The following is an 18787-nucleotide window of genomic DNA, read 5'->3' on the forward strand; positions in this document are numbered from 1 at the left end:
ACACACACTCTCCACACGAGGAAAGGTTCCCAGGCACCAGGAAGCTACAGAAAGTTAAGAAGCAACAGTGAGCTTAGAATTTGGTCAGGTTCTGAAGACAAAGCCCCTTGCCTTCCCCAGGCCCAGGAAAAGCTCTCGATCGGTTTGGGATAAAGTGAGCCTAGATACCTCTACATAGGGCTCCACTCCTTTTGCCACTGAAACTGAAGCATCCCTTGCTCACATAATATCACGTTCTGTAAGAACTAAGAATGAAAAGGCTACATATTCATTCTCTAAACTATCCCCCAGGCAAAGTTTTTATAATGTCCATCTTAACTTTGGGCTTCCCTGGAGGCACAAACAGTAAAGAATCTGACTGCAATGCAGACCTGTGTTCAATCCCTGGGTCAGGAAGATCCCCTAGAGAAGGGAAAGACAACCCACTCCAGTATTTTTGACTGGAGAATTCCATGGACAGAGAAACCTGGCAGGCTACAGTCCATGGGGTCGCAAAGAATCAGACACAACTGAGTGATCAACACTTTCACTTTGCATTTTCATCTTAACTTTGCAGTTGTTCAGATTCAGAAGCCAACTTTGAAAATAATTACACTTCCATTACTCATCCTTCTTTATTTATCCATAACTGTAAGAACTATTCTCTTCTCTAAAATATTCCCAGTATGTATTTATCAAGCTACAACTTGTTTCAGGTGTCTATCTCCTTTATTAGGCTATAAGCCTCTTAGGGGCAGGGAGAAAATCTCCTAACATTTTTATCACCAGCTTAGCACAGCCCACAGGAAGTATACAGTAAACCAAATAGAAATTATTTATTCTAATTAAAACTAAGTAAAGATTATCAATTCTTCAGGGTTGGGAAATCCATATTCACCTAATTTTTATGTTAAAAAGATTACTTTTTTGCTGAAGATGGAAATGTACAAGCAAATGGCCTGTAAGCAATTTCAAAAACTCTAAAAACTTTACACACCAAATTGTTACAATTTTAATTATAAAAACTTGCCAATAATATCCCTTTAAATAGTGATACTTAAACATCCTTACACCTCCAAGAACCTAGTTTTGCACTGAGTATGCAAATCTAGAGGTCATTTCATTTACTAAATACATATCTCCTAATCAGCTGCATACTAATGAGTTAATCTGAAGGCTAAATTTCAATTATGAATTATAGACCCTCATCCGTTTCTTGATTGCCTGAACTACATGTTTCTGAAAACTTCCAATATGTATATAGCAAAATGATCTGCTGAAAAGAACATCTTTTTGAAAATCAATTTCATTCAACCAGGTGACATGAAGAGTGATGAATCTCTAATTCACAATTTTTATATAACTCCCCTTACTCAAAACAACAATTTATAACCAAGCCCCTAGTAGGTAACTGGGCTGACTTGAGGCACACTGCATAGGTTTGGATGCTGAAACTGAGTCCCTGAGGTTTGTAATTCAGGCCCATACTTCAGCAGGAGCGTTTATCCTGCTTCAGTTCTGATAAATTAATTTGAATTGAAAAGAGAACGGTTTTCCCTCTCAATTCATAGCACTCACAGTTTATTCTGAGCATGTTTTCTCCAAAGGAAGAAAAAAATCAAGTATAAAGGAATTTTTTTTCCTAAGCTGAGTATGACATACATCAGTTGACATTTATACTTCAGTAGAAAATTAAATTGTGTGACTTTAAAAGCAACAGATTGTGTTATTTCACAATGTGACAATGTAATTCAAATAACTATCTCAAATAACATATATGAAAAAAAAATAATTTAAAAGTCCCAGCTCACTTTCACTGAATTGTTCCAACAGATCACTAGTGCTAACCTCAGAATAGAACAATGCTCCAATCAGAGATTCTTTCTCATTCTTGCAATCAGTTGAGATATGTAGTGTTAGGCATGACCCTAATATCTTAAGATGTCTTCCAATGGACACCTTAACTCCATTCTGGTTTGGCAACTCACTTCACTGAATCACAGTGAGGAAAAGAAAATCCAGTTGCCTTCAAGTCAGCTATACAAAGCAGATCACCATCTTTAAAATTCTCAGCCATAACTTCCAGTTGGTATCAGCACAATCCTGTGTTATATTCATGCATCTCATTTCTCCTCTGTAGCAGTCAGTTTAGGCTAAGTTATGCTGCAATAACAAACAAACCAAATAAACCTGGTTCATTTCTGGAATATGCTACATTTTCATTACAGATCTAAAAGCCAAGTTGAAAGAGCAGCTGCTATCTGGGGCATGCCAGTCCTTGGCAGAGGGAGAGAAGAGCACTGGTGAGCTTGCATTGTGGTTTCTATAACATCTGCTTGGAAACAGCACTCATAACTTGCTACCACATTTCATTGATCAAAGCATACCACATGGTCAAGCCTATGGACAGGAGGCAACTAAGCAAGGGACAGCAATATGCTTTCAGTAATACATCAGTAATAAGGTAAAAATCCAATTTGTACCACAAATATAAAATCCACAAATCTTTATATTTCCCAAGGAAAAACTCCAGATACTACTCTAACTCTCTAAGAGACTTTGATCTATCATTCCAGGGGAGAAACAGACCAGCCAAATTGGTGCCTTTTCTAAACTTACACTCTAGGCACCTTTTTACAAAGAAGTCTGTTCCTAAAAACTAACTCTTGAAACTCTTTGAGAATTCAATACCATTTAATCCTCCCAGCAGCCTTAGAAGTAGTCTGTGTGCCAGAGCACAGGGTAATTTACTCCTGGCAAATGGAAAAGAATAATTTACATCTGAAGAGCTGAAAACACAGGGCTTATGAACAAATTGTCAGAGTTCATAAAATTCTTATACTTGGTCAAAACGATACTATACAGATTAAAAGGAAAAGTATTCCAACTCAAGACTTTCTTGATAGAAAAGTAATCCAACTTCAATTTTGAAGCATCTTAGATTTCATTGTAAAGGAGCCTACATTTTTTTTTAAATCAATTTATTTATTTTAGTTGGGGGCTAATTACTTTACAATATTGTAATAGTTTTTGCCATACATTGACATGAATCAGCCATGGGTCATTTTTTAAAGAACATAAGATTATGGATTTCATCACTTTCTAAACTTTCACCCTCTTCTTATACTGATTCCAGGCAGGCGTAAACTCAAAATCAAAGTTTGCTAAAGTCACTCTTTGCTTTCTTCTGGATTTTAGGATCAATTATTGGTATTTCTGGCAATTCTGTGTATCTTGGTCACAAGATATGTCTCTCTCAAAGATTACGATGGCCTGGCCTCCTTCCTAACGTGAACAGGGAAAAACTGATGCAGCTACGTTTTTAAAGATCTGCCATACCAATCTCCAGTCGAAATGCTGGACAGGATGAAGCACAAGCTGGAATCAAGATTGGCAGGAGAAATATCAATAACCTCAGATATGCAGATGTGTGACACCACTCCTATGGCAGAAAGCAAAGAAGAACTAAAGAGTCTCTTGATGAAAGTGAAAGAGGAGAGTGAAAGAGTTGGCTTAAAACTCAACACTCAGAAAATGAAGATTTTGGCATCTGGTCCCATCATTTCATGGCAAATAGATGGGGAAACAATGGAACTGTGACAGACTTTATTTTGGGGGGCTCCAAAATCACTGCAGATGGCAATTGCAGCCATGAAATTAAAAGACGCTTGCTCCTTGGAAGAAAAATTATGACCAACTTAGACAGCATATTTAAAAGCAGAGACATTACTTTGCCAACAAAGGTCCGCCTAATCAAAGCTTTGGTTTTTCCAGTAGTCATGTATGGATGTGAGAGTTGGACAATAAAGATAGCTGAATGCCGAAGAACTGATGCTTTTGAACTGTGGTGTTGGAGAAGACTCTTGAGAGTCCCTTGGACAGCAAGGAGATCCAACCAGTCCATCCTAAAGGAAATCAGTCCTGAATATTCATTGGAAGGACTGATGCTGAAGCTGAAACTCCAATATTTTGGCCACCTGATGCGAAGAACTGACACATATGAAAAGATCCTGATGCTGGGAAAGATTGAAGGCAGGAGGAAAAGGGGACGACAGAGGATGAGATAGTTGGATGGCATCACTGACTCAATGGACATGAGCTTGAGTAAGCTCCGGGAGTTGGTGATGGACAGGGAAGGCTGGCGTGCTGCAGTCCGTGGGGTCGTAAAGAGTTGGACATGACTGAGCAAATGAATTGAAACTGAAACTGATACCAATCTCCATTCCTGTAGCATATCTAGTGATTTCTTTTGATTTATTATAACTTTCTTTATTATACCTGGTGCTAAAACTATTACCTGAATGGTTGATGAGAATTATACACTCAATAATACCAAAATAACCCAATACATATTACTTGCTTGACAGAGGGGGAAACATATAATTGCAAAATGGAAGGATCTGAGAGTCAACACCCTAATCCTGCCATTAATCGTAGTATCACTAACATTATTTCTTCTGATATAATGCAATCTAAAGCATCACTAATGAAGCAAAGTTAAACAAAATTAATAAATACTTTAGACAAAAATGTTTAGTTCAAAAGAACAGAAGAATAAGCTAAACAACACCTTAAGAAGCAATCAGACAAACCAGTAAGGTGAGACATTTCACAGGACAACTAGAACTGGACAGGTTCTTCGAAAGCCAATGACAATGACATTAATAAGTGAACTGATCATTCTGAGTTAAAAGAAACATAAAAGACATAACAAACAAATTAATATGTGGTCCTCTTCTGGATGCTGATTGAGATAATCAGCAATGAAAGATATTTGTGGTCACAAGGAAAAGTGGAACATTCTGGTTCTAGATGGGATGAAAATTAATTTATAAATTTTTTTTATATAAATTTATTTATTTTAGTTGGGGGCTAATTACTTTACAATATTGTAATAGTTTTTGCCATACATTGACATGAATCAGCCATGGGTTTACATGTGTTCCCCTTCCTGGACCCCCCACCCACCTCCCTCCCCATCCCATCCCTCTGGGTCATCCCATTGCCCCGGCCCTGAGCCCTTGTCTCATGCATCGAATTTATATATGCATACATATGTATATGTACAGAGAGAAAGAGAGAAGCAAACATATACTAAAATGTTCAAAGCAGTCATCTCTTCATGTTGGAATATGGTGCGTTTTTTCTAATTTTTGGTCATTAGTATTGTCTAATTTTCTACAATGCACATTTACTGCTTCTACAATAATGCAAGACATATTTTAGGCTTTGTCTCACCACAGTTAAATGAGCTGATGTTTTGAACTACAGCCTTGAAACGCCTTTCCGATTTTATTTGATCCTTGTGTATCTACTTCAGTTAAACCTTTCTCTGTCTCTAAACTATGGAGGAGGTGGGCAGGAGGGGAAAGGACTAACAGTTTTTGACTGGTCACTGGGCTTTTGTACTTGACCTAAGGTATCACGTTTAATCTTCAGAATAACCACCAAGCTGAGTATTATAAATCCTCTTTTACAAATGAGAAAACAGGTTCCCAAGAGCTACAGAACCTGCTTTAAGAAAGTATACTGGGTATTGTCTGAGGGACCCTCACCCCAGCTTTATTGAATTTCTTGGCTGGGACCTTAAGGACTCTCCCCCAAATCCAAGGACCACTGCTGAATGGCCCACTGAATAAAGAGGAAGTCAAAAGAGAATAAAGATGCAAATCTCAAATTCTGAATGTTTAGGCTTAAAGGTGGCCTTGTATATGTGTTTGAAAAAGAGTTGAAAACTGCCAAGAAAAAAAAGTTAGATACAGTTCCAGTTTCTAAGAAAGGGGATAAAGCAGAAAAAACAGACCCCCCAGAGTTCTGTACTGCTTTATTCTCTGGGACACTGAGAAGTGGGAAGTGACCTCCTACTCCTACATCTTACTGTTTTCACACTGTCATGGCCCAGCAGCCTAGGTGGTGATGAGCAGGGTGGGCAAGGCAGAGCAGGTGGACTGCCTCACTGAGCCCTCTGCATGACCTGACAGAGCAGGGGGAGCAAGCAAACATTCCCCTCATGACCAAGGTTGGGGCATGCAGGGCAAGAGAGCAGACCTGAAGGGCCTCCCCCAGTGAAGGAGGATGCTGTGTGGAGAGCAGGATGGACCTAATGAAGGGAGAGGAGGTGTGGGAGCTGGGATATTCTACAGAGATCAGCATGTCAGGAAGGCCTGACAATGCCCAACACCAGAAGGCTTTACTTCTCAGCGGATGCCAACCTGGACCATGCCAGACCCCTGAGGGTCATCAGATACCTCTCCCAGAACAAGCGCCATCCAGGGGAGAGAGGCAAGAGAATATCCAAAACTGATTGAAAAAGAAACAGACATAATGAAGTTAACCCACAATTCTGCCATTTTAGGCTGAAAGGTATTCTGAAAATAGAGATTGTCCCACAAGAGAAAAATAATGAAATTTACTTATTTGCCACAAGCATGTGGCTTAAAAATATGGTCACTAGTAAAATTTATCTACATTTACAGAGCCAGTGGATAGCAGTGTATCTTGCCTCGTAAATTGCATTTTGCAGTGCTACTAACAAAGGCTAACAAATACTTCACCATGATGATGACTCTGTAGACTATGAGTAAAAATAACCTTGCATATAATGCCTTTGAAATTCAGAACGAAATGTTAGTTCTGAAATAGAACTATAGAACATGCCTTACGGATCCCTCTGTGAAAGCTGTCTTCATTAGTTCTTCTCTTAGTTTCCCTTAAAGAAATTTGAAACTTTTTTGAAATTTAAGATATATTGATTACAAGTAAATTGCACTTTTATTTCAATAGTATATCGTCTTCATAAGAGTTCATGACCCTTTTCTTGTGCGTTTTCAGTTTCTTTCATATATTTTACAAAAACAAAAAATAGAGCCTACAGAATAAAAATAGTCTTTTCACTGGCCTGAACCTTTTTCTACCTTACACACACAAAAAAAATCTAGCCATTTCTGCTGTATATACAGCATTGTTGTTCTAAATGATACAAGGAATGAACCAAAAAAAAGGCAGCCTGAACAGAAAGAATGTTCTCAGTCTCAGGGAGAATCTGTGCTCAAAATCATTATTTGTAAAAGCTCCATTTTGATTAGTTTTGTTTTGCCCTGGAGAATACTTTAATATTTAGCTGGAAATATAATTTTTGGAGGACACTACTGCCTACAAATTGCAAGGAAAAGAAGAAAGACAGGGTGGAGGTAAGAAGCACTGCCTTGCTACCATCACTTGAAGTCAGAGGGAGATTTCACTTATTAAAAAATATTTTGCCTTATGATTAATTAGGGAAAAAGTCTCATGATGACACGCATTATTCAACTCTGGTTCACTGGATCTATGTGACCTACACTTCACACGTTTGATATAAATAATCCATTAACCAATAAGTTTTCTCAAGATAACTCCAACAAAACTTCTAACTCTTGTGAATTTCTCTTACCAAATTAACAAAGAAGGCTTTAACAGAGGGATCCATCAGGCAACACTGATACCATTGATCAATTTCTTTGTTGCAAAGAAGACAACGAAACAATGGGGCCACATCAAGCATCCATCACATTGCTCTCTGCCTTAATCCTTCTCTGCTCTGTAAGGCAGGGACCTGATTCCTGTAAATTGCATTCCCACCCTCCCTTGCCAATACAACAGGTTTTTGGTTAAGTTCCTATAGTCAGAGGAACTGGCAGGAGATTGGGGGTGGGAGGACAGAAGAAGCTGGGTATTTTTAGACCCTCTCTTTCTCAATTTAGGGCAATATTTTCATCAATGGCTATGACTCCTTTGTGGTGCCAGGTCCTTCTGGTTAGCTCTACCCCTGGGCTCTGGTAAGACCACCTCCTCCACTGGTGTCTCCAGTGAGCAGTAGTTTCCTGCTATAGGTATGCTCTGAGTTGCCTCACCATCACATTTATTAAAAACAAAAAAAAAATTTTTTTTTTTTTTTTTTTTTTTTGCCATCCTGCACAGCATGCATCTTAGTCTCTTGACCAGGAATTGAACCCATGATCCCTGTGGTGGAAGCTTGCTGTCTTAACCACTATACCACCAGGGAAATCCCCCTGTTTACTTATTTTTTAACAAAAATTGTGAATATTTAAGACGCACAGCATGCTTTGTTAAACATACACAGAGTAAAATGATTACTACAATTCAGACTAATTATCATATCCTCCTCAGAGTAACTGGTATGTGTGTGTACGTGTGTGAAGAGAGCACCTGAAATCTACTCTCAGCAAATATCCAGTATTCAATACAGCATTATTAATTACAGTCATTATGCTGCACATTAGATCTCTGGACTTACTTAGGTAACAAAACTGTAACTTTATACCCTTTGAACTACCTATCTACATTTCCCCTGCCTCCCTGCCCTTGGTAATCACTATTCTACTATCTACTTCTATAGATTTGACTTTTTTAACTTCCATATATAACTTTCATGCATTTTTCCTTTCTTTGTCTGGTTTATTTCACGTAGCATAACATCTTCCAGATTCATCCAAGCTGGGAGAATCCTCTTTTAAGGCTGAATAATATCCCATTGTGTGTGTGTGTGTGTCACAATTTTTTTGCCCATTCATCCATTAACAAACTATTATTTTTAGTTCTCAAAAACACCTTTTGAACAAGTCCCCATCTTAAGGTTCCACCACTGAACAACTTGGTTTGATTTCTGTTTTCCCAGGTCAGTTCTGCCTGATAGTACGACCACATAGACCACTGATAAAGAAACTGTCCCAAGATTTTGCTCTTTAGGTAGAAAAACACACTAAGCCATAATCAGCTATAAACCTTTCACTCATGGGATATACAATAGGCTTAAGAGTCCTCAGAAAAGGCAGATGAAGGAAAGTATAAGCAAGCAGGATCCTATGGGATCTTCCCAGGACAGACCACTCCTCATATCCACTGCTATAGCACCTCTCAGAAGTACCTAAATAGTATCTCATGCATAGTTCCTGAGATTTTCAGATGCTAAAAACCACCATCCAATGGAAAAAATCAACTATTTGATAAACACCTAGCCCACAGACCTACTGATGCTTAAGGACTGATAGTATTAACCCCTGTTGACACTGCCCTGTTACCTCACCATCAACCAATCAGAGACTTGTACGCGAGCTGATCGCATGCCCTGGCATGCCCCTCCCTCACTCCCTTGACCTTTAAAAATGCCTTGCTGAAACGCTTCAGGGAGCTCGGGTCTTTTTGAGCAGAAGCCAGCAACATTTTGGTCCATTTGGCCTCACTGGGCATCAGGCACATGAACTTTCCTTCAATAACAAAAGAAGACAGAAAGATTTTTCCTTCATTTGTCAAGTGCCTACTAAACAGGCAACGTGCTAGATGATGGGGTTACAAAGATGAGAGAAAGCAGACACACCCCTCCCTGTGTTCTAGTCTCTAGTCTAATGGGGAATATGGACTTTTGTGAAAGATCACACAGACAAACGCAACCTTACAACTGTGTACACTCAGTTCTACTAAGACACTTGTTTTGAAATGATGAAATTGACATGTGAAAAAATGATTTGACCAGAATGGGATTTCATCTGTGAGACATACTGGATGAACATGCAAAAATCTGCACCTAGCTGAAGAGAACCAGGTAGGCGTACACAAACAGAACACAAGCACAGACCTCTTCCTAGGACCTGAGTTCACCAGGAGCCACACCCATCTGGTGGTAGGACTTCCCCAAGGATTTCAGACAACCCTCCGCCCACCACTTCACAATGTCTCACAAGCAGCAGCTTTATGAAGCCCACTTCCACGAGTAAACTTCCAGTCTTTTTCAATGTAAAATACCATATTTATGGGAGTCACTGTGCATTTATTAATGATTTTACATATGGAAAAGCATACTACCACTTTGGATTAGCTTCCAATCTTTTTTTTTTTTTGGTGTCACTGAAAGGGTTTTAACTGTTGTGCCCCTACCTCATTTTCCCATAAACCCTGTGGTATTTATTTTGCCATTTTGCACAGCATAGCACTTTTTTTTTTTTTTTAATATATGTTGCATTACAACAGAACTGACTATATTTTAAAAGAGAGAACAATGGTGCTCTGAACGCTTATACTAGGAAAAAAAAATTAAATTAAAAAAAAAAAATATCCCTGTGGGCGAGAGGGATCAAGGCACAGGGACCTGAGAAAGGCTGGAGCAAAGTAACTAGACAGCAAAGAGAGGGCAGTGTGGACTAGGGGGAGGCCAGAGAGCTAGGCAGAGGTTGGACATGGAGCCTGCCAGGGTAGGAAGTGGTGAGAGTGTAACTGATCAGGACCTTCTAGGGCCTTCCCAGAATAGACCTCTACCCATGTTCTCCACTTGCCTTTTGTCTGTAGAAAAACTTTAGTCAAAGAATCAATTTAATCTGAGAAGTGAGAAAATGCACAAAGAAAACAATCAAGTAAGACAAAGGAAGGGGATGACAGAGGATGAAATGGTTGGATGGCATCACCAACTCAAAGGACGTGAGCTAGAGTAAACTCCAGGAGATGATGAAGGACAGGTAAGCCTGGTGTGTTGCAGTCCATTGGGTCACAAAGAGTCAGACACAGCTAAGCAACAGCAACAAGAAATTAAACAACATCAAGGAACTTGAATTCTTCTTCAAGGACTATAGATAATATCCTGAGCCATGCCCTTTGAGCTTTTTTGCAAATAGTGAACCTCTACCAAGTGGAAGAAGTTAACTGTCTGCTACCCACAAGCATTCAGACCCCAGAGAGGTTGGAACCAGAAAGGAAATGATGCTGACTCCCAATTACCTCACCACCAACCAAGCAATCAGAAGAATGTCCATGAGCTGATCACATCCTACTCCTTGAACAGTGTTCACCCTCCAGGGTGGGACACAGTTTTGAAGGCATTATCTCACTGTGGCCTTCTTTGCCTGACAAAGCAATAAAGCTACTCTTTTTTACCTCATTCAAAAATCTGTCTCTGAGATTTAATCTGGCACCGGTGTACAGAGGCAACAAGGGGCCATAACAGACTAATGTGAAGGAGTTGGGCACCCAGACAAAGGAAGTGGTCAGTAGGCCAAAAGAGATCCATTTTCTCAGTGATAAAATGCAAACTAATTTGTTTAGGACCAACCTGAAATACACACACACACACACACACACACACACAACTCACATACTCTCTATCTCTCTTTGGCATATATATTACATTGAAAACATCTATTTGTAAAAACTTATTAACTATTGCATGTGTGCATGCTAGCTCACTTCAGTTGTGTATGACTTTTTGCAACCCTGTGGACCATAGCCCACCAGGTTCCTCTGTCCATGGGATTCTCCAGGCAAGAATACTGGAGTCAGTTGCCATGCCATCCTCCAAGGGATCTGCTGGACCACTGTTAAATAGCTCCTGTATTATATTATCAGACTTGTGTGTTAGTCGCTCAAACATTTCCAACTCTTTGTGACCCCATGGACTATAGCCCAGCAGGCTCCTCTGTCCATGGAATGCTCCAGGCAAGAATACTCGAGCAGGTTAGCCATTCCCTTCTCCAGGGGATCTCCCTGACCCAGGGATCAAACCTGGGTCTTCTGCATTGTACACAGATTCTTTACCGTTTGAACCACCAGGAAAGCCCCTATTAATTATTACACATGCACATTTAAAACTCAGATGACATGAAATCATACAGTGATTTTAAAAGGTAGCTTTTATACCTACACATTTCATGAATTTTACTCATAAACTATGTGCAACTTCACATTTTTTATGCACTAGTGTCTGTCATCGATGTTTATACTCACAATGGCTCCTTCTCTTCTAATTAGTTAGCTCTTTAATTATAGGTGGAAATATGGATCTGTTTGACACTTCTCTGGGCTCAGGGACTTTGGGGAGCCCTAAGAAAATGCCACCTGGATTGTTCATGAAAGATTTTGAAAAGAACTAAGCGCCTGGTAGACTCAAATGCTGGTCTAAAGAAATGAGATTTTGGATAAAGCATCTAAAAAGTTGTGCTTAAATACTTATTATAAAGTTTAGGGTTTGAAAGAGAACCTTACATGAAGGACTTCATAGGTGATTCTCACTACTCAAAGGAATAATTTGTAGAGGGGGGAACACTTTCCACAAAGTGAAAATGAAAAGCAAATCAAAGGTAGACACTAAAGAATGGTGAGTCTTGGGGCAAAGTGGAATCTGCTCACCCTGCAAAGAGGAAATCAGATTCACCAAGGAAACAGAGGAGAAGTGGACAGTCAGCCTGCAGTAACCTTCAAATTTCACCCAGATACAGACCAGATGCCTTCACTCTTCACCATTTCTGTCCATTGCACTCACTACACAACCTTCTTCAGCACCTCTAACATTAATCCCTCCCCAGGACTATCTTCATGGTCCCCCTATAACCAGAGGATTGGTTATCTGCATCCACTTTCTATCCACTTTCTCCCATTGGATTTCTGCAGACTGAATGGGTCTGCATGCATGCATATCTCTTCCTGTTTATAGTAAAATCCCATTTATTAAATGTCTGAAACCCAAGAAGATGTAAATAAACAGAATTTATAGTGCCATTCAATGGTAGTTGATTTTCTCAGTGTTTCTGGGAATACTCCAAGTTCCAAAGGGAACTCTAAATCATCAAAGCAAGATTTACCTTTGTTCAATGAAGTTTCCAAGTGTTTTTTTTTTCCTTATTCTAATATGATTCATTTAAGAAATGCTTAAATTAGCTCCTACTATATACACGGTAATAGTCTCAGCATAATGGAGAGAATCCAAATGTAATACAAGTTGTGGAACCTTAAAGCAGTTATAATACTCATATGAAAAAGTCAAAACATAAATTAAGCTACAAAATAATATTTATATTAATGCAGCTTACCAACAAAAACACTTTTCTTTTTGCCATAGTGTGTCCTAAGAAACTGCATCACAAATCAGATTATATTTCCCAAAGGAAAAACATTATAAAATATAACTTAAGTGGTCTGTCTGATCAAGGAAATGGCATTTAAAAGAATGTACATATGTATGTACATATGCACACATACATATATTCAATATGTCACAAAACAAACTGGCAAAAAACCCTGGCAGTCACTTAATATGATGTGTCCCCCAAATTGGACAATAATTATGTAGAAATTATACAGTGAGACCCAATGTTCTCAAGTGTACACACAGCACAAAAATAAAACTCGAATGTAAACCCTAATGTATCATAAATTTTACTTAATGCCATAATGCCAGCTCTGATAAACACAAGCATATCATTTAACCATATACAGTTCTGCTTGACTCGTTGGATTTGAAAGAGTACTTTGGAGATGGCATATAGGCCTGAGTCTTTTTTAAAAATGAGCTGATGTGTTCTTTTTCTCTAGATAAATTTCCCTGCAGAGCATCTGAGCTCTCCGACTTCCCCACTGACCTTAGAGCTGACTTAAAGGACCAGAGCAAGTGTTTAATAAATGTCTACTGTTGATGGTTACACTGGCATTAGTATGCCTTTTCTCTTTTAAAAGGACTGACCTAACATTTATCCCCTTCAATCTCTTCTGAGTTTTCTTAAAGGGACATTTTCTGAACAAATTAACAACAACAACAACAACAAAATTGAGGAAAAGGTAAATATGGAATAAGTCTATTGTCTGCAAACAGGTATCTACAAATTTCATGGGGAAACCCTAACCACCTGCAATTGTTAGATAGTGGATCAAGATTTTCTTTGAAAGGTGATTTAAAAAAAAAAAAAAGAGAAAGGTGATTTCAGTGGTGATGTTGTCAACCAGGGTACTCTACAAGCAGACACTTCACCCTCTTGACACTCTGAATGAATAAGTTTGGTGCTCATAAGAGCATCAGTGACTGAGCATGTGTTCCTTTTTATGCATTCCTTAAAATTGCCTCATTTAACTTCTTAAAAACTCTCCAGTAAGGGGAACATACATGTGTACTAATCAGTATTTCCCTTCACCCCCTGAGGAGTTAATATGGTATCTTCTATAAAGGATTGTTATATTTTCTACTAATAAATTCTAATTAAGTTTCCTTCTACTTACCCACATCTTTCTCCATTTCTAAAGGCTAATATTCCAATCTCAACTTTATTTTCAAGCTATCCTTTTTGGCCAAGTGTCATACATTTCAATCTTTTCCAGTTTACACTTAGTTCGAAATTACCCATTTTGCTTGTCTAAATCTCCAATAGTTATTTTGGCAGCTTTAAAACAGAGACTCAAAATGGTAGGATCATGGGAACACTGCCAATTCATTCTTGGCTTTTCTAATACACTAAGACTCTTCTTTTAATCATCATAATAAAATGAGTCTGAAAAATGTCCATTGGATTTGACAACTAAGAAATCATTCAAAGTTTTGGCAAGAATTAATTTCAGTTAGAACAGTGGGGACAGAATCCAAGCTGGGTGATTTGAAGAGTGAATGCATGGTGAAGACAGAGAGAAAATTCGACTAGTTTCAGAAGGTAGAGTTGGAAAGAAAGACAAGAGATAACGAGGTAACTGGAAAGGGAGTCAATAGTAGATTCTTTATTTTACATGAGAAACGCTTGAGCTTATATATGCAACATACGAATTTCTGATGGTACATTGTATAGAGCATTAAATACCACAAAGTCAACTACTGCTTCAAAGCACTCCCATTTGTTTTAATTTATTTTTTTCCATTTGTTTTTATTCTTGTTCATAATTTTTATAAATCTGAGAGAATGCCTAATATGATTGTGTTACACAGATTTCTCCCTCCTTTGTAACAGGATCAACCTTTAAAACCAGAGGCATGCTTTCTTTCACAAAGCTTGTCCTCTACACCCTTCAAACAGTCATTTGTTGGTTTCAGTGGAATGGTATGACAAGTCCCAATAGATAAGAGTGCTAATTCCCTTTCAGGTGAATTGTTTGCCTCCTCTTCCCTCTTTTCCTGTCATTTCTCATCTTGGATTTGCTATCACTTTGCTATCATTTAAATATGTGCATGCTTTCTTCAGTGTGTGTATGTGTGTGTGTGCACATGGTCACATGTGTGCTGTACTAAATTCCCATCATCCTCTGTTCACTTCCTATGCCTTCATAGCTTAACTGATTTCATACTATAAAATCCGAGCATCTCTTAGCTTTCAGTTCTTGGGGCTGATTGACTACTTTGATAATTCAGATGCTTTTATCTTGTAGTCATTTACCAAACATCCATGCTTGCCAACCTTACTGCCAAATCAATGGATAATTCTGTCCCTGTGTACATTTCCCCGTCATACTGACACATGCCAGGAAAAAATTATTTACCTTAGATTAAAAGGATTTGGGTCTCACTTTATTTAGACTGTGAGCATCACAAGTTTTCAAAACACAGAGTTTGAGAATGAGATCAAGCTCTACGCAGGCCAGTAAACCAGGGATAAGTCATTCTGCCCACACTTCCAGGCTGCAGAGGTTGCTTTTATTCTTTTTAATGAATCTTGAAGAGGTTTCTTAAGCCATGAACTTCAAAATAATACATGAAATAAGGCTTTAGATTAAAGAGATTATAGATATCCAGTCTTAAAGACTAGCATATATGATCCAGAATCAAAAGCAATGTTTGGAAAATCTGTAAGTAAAACAAATATGGTGATAGGGAGCCAAATTTATTCCTCCTTATGCTGAATCCATTAATCCATAAAATTCCACAGGTGCAATTTTTATATTTGTAGTATATCCTTCCTTTTTTTCTCCTACTTCCACATGAATTCCATGACAATTCCCTAAGCAGATGGCCAGTTTCGGGATATGGTTGTACATTCTACCAGGCCAAGGATAGCGTAAAGCATACCATAGACACACAGTGTTCCTTACTGGTTAGTATTTTCTTTCTAATATTATTTTCTAATTTTTATTTTATATTGGGGTTTAATTGATTTACCATGTTGTATTAGTTCCAGGTGTATAGGAAAGTGATCATTACACTTATACAAATATCTATTCTTTTTAAGATTTTTTTCTCATAGAGGTTATTACAGAATATAGAGTTCCCTGTGCTATACAGTAGGGCCTTGTTGATTATCTATTTTATATAGTGTGTGTATCTGTTAATGTGTGTGTATCTGTTAATAGTGTGTGTATCTGTGTGTGTATCTGTTAATCCCACAGATCTGTTAATCTTAATTTATCCCTCCCTCTGCAACTTTTTCTCTTTGGTAACCATAAGTTTGTTTTCTTTGTCTGTGAGTCTATTTCTGGTTAATATTGTTATTTTCCTTGAGGAACTTGGTATGTTGGGAAGAATTATTTTAAATCTATCAAAGTGTACTGAAGTCCTTTCAGGCAAAATGCTAAACAAATGTCTTCGTGATGATCTGATGTGCTCATGCTGACGGTAAATTTTTTGAAAGAGGCTTAAACAGCCATGCTAGCAAAGCAGCATATTCTATGCCTTGAGATGGGACAGTCCAGTCAAAGGGGGCTCTAGCTCTACAGGTTACACAGACTTGCTAACTTCTAGCTGATTCCTTTTGTTCAAAGACACTAAGTATTCTCCTGGTATTGTTTAGCCCTATAGTCTTCAACTGTCATTGGAAACCCTACGTACGTACATGTAAATATATTTTTTAGCCCACTCTGCTCACTACCTCTTGCATGCCTACCTCCAAGAATTACTTAATGTGATCGTCAAAGTTCTTCATCTGCAGAACAAAACAAAATCATTTTTGGTGTGCTCAAAGAGTCTGTGACCGAGGTTAAATCATGTTATGACCCTGGCATGCTGAGACAAGAGGCTCCACACTTCCATCAGGTTAAGACTATCTTTTTACAACTGCAGTGGAGCTGTCAGAAGTCACCAACTGGATTCAGTAGAGTAGATCCAGCCAAAGGAGACACAGAGGAATTGGGACTAGACTTGATTTGTCTTCATTATTTAAAATGAGAATTTGTATAGAAATGGTCCTATTATAAATATGACATTATAGTTTCACTTTAATTCACAATATAAATAAAATTAATGTACTACTTTCATTTAATCCAGCACATACCTGTGTACGTATGTGCATGTTAAGTCACTTCAGTCGTGTCCAGCTCTTTGCGACCCTATGGACCATAGCCCACAAGGCTCCTGTGTCCGTGGGAGTCTCCAGGCAAAAACATTAGAGTGGGTTGCCATGCCCTCCTCCAGGGGATCGTCTCAACCCAGACATCAAACCCGTGTCTTTTATGTCTCCCGCACTGGCAGACGGGTTCTTTACCACTAGCACCACCTGGGAAGCCCCTGCATAATTATTCTCTGCAAGTTGTTGAAAATACAAATATAAGGAAGATGCATTCTCTGTGTTTTTACAGCTCATACTTAGTAAGAGAGCTAAATGTATATCAATAAGGTGATTTGGCTTGGCCAAGGACAGAGGACGTGCAAGTCTAATCTCACCAGTTAGAATACAAATTCCTGGAGACTGAGGCTGGTCTCCTCTATTTGCTTTTATCCACTCTGTTCCAGGGACACAGCAGGCCCTCAATAAATACACTGAATTTATTCACATAGCTCACAAATGCATATTGCATTTTCCATTGGTTTGTCTTGCTGTGTAAAGACTTCTTAGTTTAAAAAAAGAAAAAGATGTGCTTCACAGGGGATATATTATGTCCACAAGCATAATGTTTTAATTCTATCAGTTCTATAATCCAAATGAAATATCTAATATTCATGCACATAATATTAGATGACACATCCCAAGAGTCTGTCTCCAAAAGGAAATTCCTCCCTATGAAGTTTAGAATTTTTCTCTTCCCAACTGCAGCCTTGTTCTTAGTAATTTTCTTTTAGTAAGCAACTCAAGTCAGGTTTAAGATACCCATGTAAAATGCTCCCCCCTCCCCGCAAAGAGACTTGGAATTATTAAAATGTCCCACATTCTCACGTACAGCTGAATAGAGGTTTCTCTCACAAAAGAGACACGCAACTTTTTTTTATGTTTCACGCAATGAAAGGCATGTCACATTCTGCTTTTTCAACTGAAGCGTGCCACAACCCAAAGGGTCGGTTACTGTCAGAAATTCAACTTGAAAAAACGCTCTTCAGATCACTGAGAAGAATGCTACCTGCTAAGCCATGAATCAAACGTACCCAAAATTACTACGATTTGATCAGAAATATCACTTTGGTGGGCTGCATGTCACTTCTGACTGCAGGAATCATAAGAATAAGGTAAAAGAGGGCTGAGAAACATTAGCAAGTGAGAAAAATTTTATGTTCACTCTTCATTAAAGGTGCTTTTCTCTCTTCTCATTCTTATTAGAGATAAGCAGAGTTTCAGCTATGCCCATTTCATGTGCAGGCTACATATAGATACCCTAGCAAACCAATAAAATAAAACAAACAAACAAAATATGATAACAGAAAACAGCACAAGAAACTGGAACTGTTTAGCCTGGACACAACAAGGGCAGGATGACTATGCATGTGAACAGTTTTAAACTGGAAGAAATCGGGATATGATCCACCGCCACAAATGAACACATGGGATTAATTTTTTGACAGACGATGCAGAGAACTCTTCCTACCTTACAGGTTTTAAAAGTAAATAAGTTCCTGAGAAAAGCATAGAAGTGTTTTAAGCTGGCTTTTTTGAAGAGATGATCCGTGCTGGTATACAAGAACAAAATTAATAACTAGCTGAATGACCTCATATATGCAAGTCAATGGTATGTGCTCTGGAAGGAAACTTGGCAGCCAACAGACAGCAGCCGAGTGGGGCTGTTCACAGCACAGGCTCTAGTCGTATCCCATAAGGCCACTGCAGCCACATGTGGCTCCCGAGTCCTGCAAACATGCTAGTCTAAACTGAGACATATT

The 18787-nt window shown here is 38.5% G+C and overlaps 1 protein-coding gene across 5 annotated transcripts in view; it reads right to left on the bottom strand.

Annotated features, from left to right (window-relative positions):
- THSD7B (thrombospondin type 1 domain containing 7B) overlaps positions 1 to 18787 on the bottom strand; it is a 1641422-nt gene that overhangs the window by 974016 nt on the left and 648619 nt on the right. The gene's annotated exons all lie outside the window — the stretch shown is intronic.

The sequence above is a fragment of the Giraffa tippelskirchi genome, chromosome 3, assembly GCF_054371585.1.
Source record: "Giraffa tippelskirchi isolate mGirTip1 chromosome 3, T2T-mGirTip1v1.2.pri, whole genome shotgun sequence".
Classification (NCBI taxonomy): domain Eukaryota; kingdom Metazoa; phylum Chordata; class Mammalia; order Artiodactyla; family Giraffidae; genus Giraffa; species Giraffa tippelskirchi.